This window comes from Eschrichtius robustus, unplaced genomic scaffold (genome assembly GCF_028021215.1).
Source record: "Eschrichtius robustus isolate mEscRob2 unplaced genomic scaffold, mEscRob2.pri scaffold_201, whole genome shotgun sequence".
Taxonomy (NCBI): Eukaryota; Metazoa; Chordata; class Mammalia; order Artiodactyla; family Eschrichtiidae; genus Eschrichtius; species Eschrichtius robustus.
In genome coordinates this window covers 270,510-276,491 of record NW_027175210.1, presented here as the reverse complement: position 1 = coordinate 276,491, position 5,982 = coordinate 270,510, and the positions used below count along the sequence as shown (strand labels likewise).

At 38.5% G+C, this 5,982-nt stretch overlaps 1 non-coding gene across 1 annotated transcript; it reads right to left on the bottom strand.

The window, feature by feature from the left end:
• Nucleotides 1-3,180: 3,180 nt before the first annotated feature.
• TRNAW-CCA (transfer RNA tryptophan (anticodon CCA)) lies at nt 3,181-3,253 on the bottom strand. The gene has a single exon. It is a non-coding gene; the product is annotated as a tRNA-Trp (tRNA).
• Nucleotides 3,254-5,982: the final 2,729 nt, after the last annotated feature.

The window sequence follows — 5,982 nt, the reverse complement described above, 5'->3', positions numbered from 1 at the left end:
GCTGAGAAGAAAGATTATGGAGGGTTTCTGAAGGTAGAAGAGGTTGGAAAGCATTTTTAAACACATGTGGGGTATAGATCTGATAGGTTGCACTTTAAAGAGAAAGGCTCATTGCTAGTCTCTGCAGAAGGATTCAGCAACAGAGTATCTGTAACATCTTCTCAAATGCTCTCAGTTAAAAACACTCCAGGTTATAAATCCTTTAGAAACATATCCTACACATTTGCTAGCAGCAGAATAATGCACGCCAAGGTTATGCATTGCTGCATTGTTTGTAATATAGATTATTGAATATCAGCGTTCATCCCAACGTGGATTGGCAAAGTGCATTATAGTACATCATCCATTCAGTGCACTGTCGTGCAGGAAACTGTCTTGATAGAGGATAATTTGCAAGATATTGTCAAATGAATAAAATCAAGATATAACAAAACACCGTGCTTAGTATTCTATTTGTGATTTTAAATAGGGTCAAGGAGAAATATATATTCATATTTGCTTGCTTACACATAAAGGCACCATGGAGGTATGTGTGGGAAACCAGATACATGGCTACCTGTGGAAGGCAGGGGCTCCTGGGCAAAGGTGGGGGGAGGTGGTGGGGGGCACAATGTAATGCAAAGTATTTTATATTTTCAGGACCTTCAACCATGTACGTATGAATTATAACCTGTCTAGAAATTCAAGAAATTGAATTTCTTAAACCTCCAAAGATTAAAATGCATTTACTATTTCTACCAACTGTGAGTACATTTCAAGTTTGTTTTACCATGGAGATTTGCCTTCTCTAAACTGTCTACTCAAGGCTTCCATGGTGATTTTGACTATTTTCCTTTACTATGGTAGGAGACAAAGAAAAGCAGGGGAATCACTGCTGTGTAGTTGGTTCATTAGTACCCCCAGTGGTGCCACTGCTTTTTTGTCCTTTCAAATACTTTATACACTGTGTTTTTTGGAGCTATTTTCATAATTTTTATTTGCAAGAAATAGGAATATAGGAGAAATAAAGCTGTATTAGGGTTTTGCTAGGGTTGCCAGAACAATATACTGCGGACTGGGAGACTCAGTTAATTTTCTCACAGCTCTGGAGGCTTTGAGTCCAAGATCAAGGTATCCACAGGTTCAGTTTCTTCTGAGGCCTCTCTCCCTTGCTTGCAGATGGCTGAATTCTTGCTGCGTCCTCTCATGGACTTACCTCTATGAGCTGAGTGTGCATGGCTGTGTCCTAATCTTCTCTTCTTATAGGGGCACAGCTCTGGATTAGGGCACACACATATGACCTATTTTCACTTAATCACCTCTCCTAAGGTCCTATTCCCAAATACAGTCACATTATGAGGTACAAGGGTCTGGACTTCAACATATGAATTTATAGGGTTCCAGTTCAGACCTTAAGGGCAGCTGCTCCCCGTTGGTTGAAGCAGAAATCTCAGAGGAGAGAGGAATCGTCCCACATGGCCTAGAACTTCTTGACCCAGCCAAGTCATGACCATAAGCCTGAGTCCCTGTTGTATTTACCACATGTCTCTGTGACTGAGAGTGTAGGTCAGGGAATGAATAAGAAATTACGTCCTCAGTATATTGTCACTAAATATTTCAGCCTTTTGGAGGCCAGGTGTTCACAAAAGTAAAGAAGTTATGTTTTGCTCAGCAAGTTCTTGGCCTTGGAATGTACACAACGCACTGAGGAAGCAGCCTAAGTGTCTCCCATATGCTGAGCAGGCCACAGACACAGGAGCAGGAGACAGCCATTAGAGGCCACAGCCTTGCTGGGAAGCAGCTGCATCACCAGTTTTGCTGAAGCAGATCTGTGCTCTAGGTACTGAGCTTGAGGAGGGCATCAGTCCTGGGACACTGTGGACACGATGCAGAAAAATTACCTTAAACCCAGAGTCATACTTAAATAGAAAAAATGTGAGATATTAAATTTTATTGCCTCCACTGAGCTATAAACTTGGTGAAGGTGGTAATGTTATACATTTCACCTCTTAGTCTCCAGAAAATTTCACATGCTGGAATCCTGGAGACTCTCAATAAATATTTGTTACTTTAATGAGTGGTGTGTGAGAGAGCTACCAGATTTTTATTGAAGACTGTTGTCCTATGATAATTTATCTACGAAATCCAGAACACTTGGGAGATATGTTTTCCTTTAAGTATCTGATGGATACTGTGGACCCTCCACCTAGTAATGCACATGCACAGACACAAACACATCGCTGCAGTCGACCTCAAGTGTTCTATTTCCCTCTTTTCAAGCTCATAGACCAACCCATTTGCATTCTATATGTATGGGCTTTATAATGGTTTTGTGTGTGTGGGTGTGTGCATGCATCAAGAAAGAAAAATTAATCGATTTGAAGGGAGAGAACACATCATGTAGCTCTTGCTCTCTCTCAAGCCAACCTGACAGCAGATAAACTTACAACATAGGCATTCTCCACGGGGGCCATCTCTTTTCCCCAGGTCTTTAGTTATTTATTTTTAACATCTTTATTGGAGTATAATTGCTTTACACTGGTGTGTTAGTTTCTGCTTTATAACAAAGTGAATCAGCTATACCCTGGTCTTTATTGATTAGCACCATTCTCATTGGAGGAAGAATGGAACTAGGGAGAGGGACCAAGTCCCTCTGACTTCCCTGGCTCTCGGTACAGAGGGTGGGTGGGGTGCCCCAGACTCTGCCCCTGGTTACTCCCTGCAAAATAGGGGCCACAGCCTCAACAGTAGAAGCAGCAGAGCCACTCCTCTCCTCTTTTGCTTACTGTTCTCATGGAATATCTTTTCCCATATTTTCACTTTCAGCATATTATTGTCCTTACTTCTAAGTGAGTCTCTTGTAGACAACATAAGTTGGACCTTTTTATGTCTAGCTTGTCTATCTTTGTTTTTTAACTGATGAGTTTAAGCTATATATATATATATATACATATATATATATATATGTATATATATATATATATATATTACTGATATGGAATGACTTTTAATTGCCAATTTTTCTGTAATGTCATATAGCTTTTCTGTCCCACATTTTCTCCCATACTGACGTCCTTTGTGCTTACTTTTTGTACTCACTTTTAAAATTTATTTGGCTGTGCCAGGTCTTAGTTGTGGCATGGGGGACCTTTGATCTTCTTTGTGCCATGCGAACTCTTAGTTGTGGCATTTGGGATCTAGTTCCCTGACCGGGGATTGAACCCAGGCCCCCTGCATTGGGAGCATGGAGTCTTCACCACTGGACCACCAGGGAAGTCTTCTGACTGACTTACTTTTAATTTCCTTCTGTGTATATTCTATAGATATTAAATTTGTGGATACCATGGAGATTACATATAAAATCCTATCAAACTAGCTTAAACTGATATCAACATAATTGTAATCACATGCAAAATCTCTATTACAGCTCCTATTACATTACACATTAATTACATGTTATTAATGTCACAAATCACATATTTATACATTGTTCTCTGTTAATGTAGATGTACGAATTAGTTATTTGGGGATGCTATAACAAAGTGCCACAGCTTGGGTAGCTTATAAACAGAAGTTTCTTTCTCATGGCTCCGGAGGCTGAAGTGTGAGATCAAGGGGGTTAGGTAAAGGTCTTTTTCTGAGTCATAGACTTTTCATTATATCATCACCTGGAGGAAGGGGTTAGAGAGCTCTCTGGGATCTCTTTTAAAAGCACAGGAGAGACTTCCCAAGTAGGCCAGTGGTTAAGAATCCGCCTTCCAATGCAGGGGACACGGGTTCAATCCCAGGTCAGAGAACTAAGATCCCACATGCCACAGGGCAACTAAGCCCAAGTGCTGCAACTACTGAGGCTGTCTGCCACAACTAGAGAGCCTGTGTGCTGCAACTACCGAGTCCCCGTGCCACAGCTAGATAGGAAGCCTGTGTGTCACAACAAATATCCCACGTGCTGCAACTAAGAGCCAATGCAGCCAAATAACTAAGTAAATAAACACATATTTAAAAATAAATAAAAGCACACAAATCCTATTCATGACGCAGCTCTGCCGTCATAACCTAAGCACCCCCCAAAGGCCCTACATCCTAATATCACCACATTTGGAGGTTATATTTTTAACATATGAATTTTAGGGGAAACAATCACACAATACCAATACATTTATAATCATTTTAATATTTCGGTTTTTTAAAATATCCTAGAATAATAAAAAGTGTAGTTACAAGTCAAAATTATAGCTTTTTTTTCTATTTGTCCATTTATTTACCTTTATCACACAAATTTATATTTTCATATGGCCTTGAGTTACTGGTGTTCTTCCATTTGAACTTTAAGTACTCCCTTTAGCATTTTTTGAAGTGTAGGTATTATGGTACTGAACTCCTTCAACTTTTGTCTGGGACTGTCTTTCATTTTCCTCATTTTTGAAGAATAATATTTTAAGATATAGAATTGTTGTTAGGTAGTTTTCCCCAGTACTTTAAACATATCATTTCACTCTCTTCTGGTCTGCAAAATTTCTGACGAAAAAAAGGAACTGATAATCTTACTGACGATCACAATTAAGTGGATCATAATAATTGTCACATATAACTTTGTTTATATATATTTCTTAACACTAACCTATTAAAAAAAGTACTTATTGTTACAAAATTTTGTATTTATCATTCCAAGATTACTTAACAAATCTATATTTTTATTCTGCTTCTTTATAAAATAATAGGTTATTAGCCAAAATTGTGAACTCATAGCTCAAATGTGTGGTAAAACATTCTTGATAAGAGTTTTTCCATGTCTGAGAATTTTGATATGAACTCCGGCTTTTCAGTTTCATTTTAGCATTGATAGATCCAGTGTGAGAATTCAACGTTGAGTAAGGAATTAAAAATCCCTGAGGGCTTTCCTTCATTGATTACAGTAAAAGTGTTTTCTATGCTGTGAAAATTCATGTGTATGTAAGTCTATTCAATGATAGTCTCCAGTTAAAATTATCTCCATGTCATTTACATACACATAGTATGTAAATCTTCTGCATGGACATCCCCCCTTTGTAGCATTTCTACTAGGTATCATCAAAATTCAGTCTAATTTAGTCCGTAAAGTGAACACTTTATGCTGGGCTAGTGCTTACACTACACTGTAACTGAGTTGCATGAGTCTGCTGAATTCGTAAGTTACCTCATTCCCAGATTTCATATATGGATGACCAGGGTTCACACCTGAAGAAATTTATTATTTTCTTACAGCTACATTAGTCCACCAGGAAAATAACCTGCCTGGATATCATTTCTTGCTTTTAATGGTCACAATTTTTGCTTGAAATATGACAACAATAATAATTAAATTAAATAAATAAGAAATGACACATGTGACATTAGGGGCATTAAATTGTTGAAAAGTACATTACATGGGGAAAGAACATGAATTTGAGGAATACACCAGTGAATAGAAACATGGATTAGAAAAATGTTAATAAGATATTCAGTATTTAAGTAAAAGAAAAATAAAATAAATTCAGATGTTACAGGGAATATGAGAAGGGAAATTATTAAAGAGACGATGGCAAAGACAAAAACATGAAATTTTAACTCCCACGAGGACAGGAATTTTGCTTCTCTGAGGTGAAAAGTACAGGGGGAAACGTGAAGAGAAATTGATGTGTGATGCGTAATGACAGAATCTGAATAATTTGACTCAATGGTTTCAAATACATTTCTAAAAATATCCTTTAGTCGAGCAAACTCCAGTTGGCATTCCAAGTGTCCTGCTTCCTCCCCACACTGAGCACATGTATCTGGAGCTGACTTGGATCACAGCCTGGGGAAACCCTCCTCTTCCCTCCACACCTACTCTTCTTGCTCCAACCGGGGAATTACATCTGGTTTGCAGAGCTGATGCCCTGATACATGTGGGAAATGCTAGATGGATTTAAAGTTCTGTGCTGAGAACAGTGCATGCAATGCAAGTGCAGGACAAGACGCCAAAGCTCAAGTGTGAGGGCATCA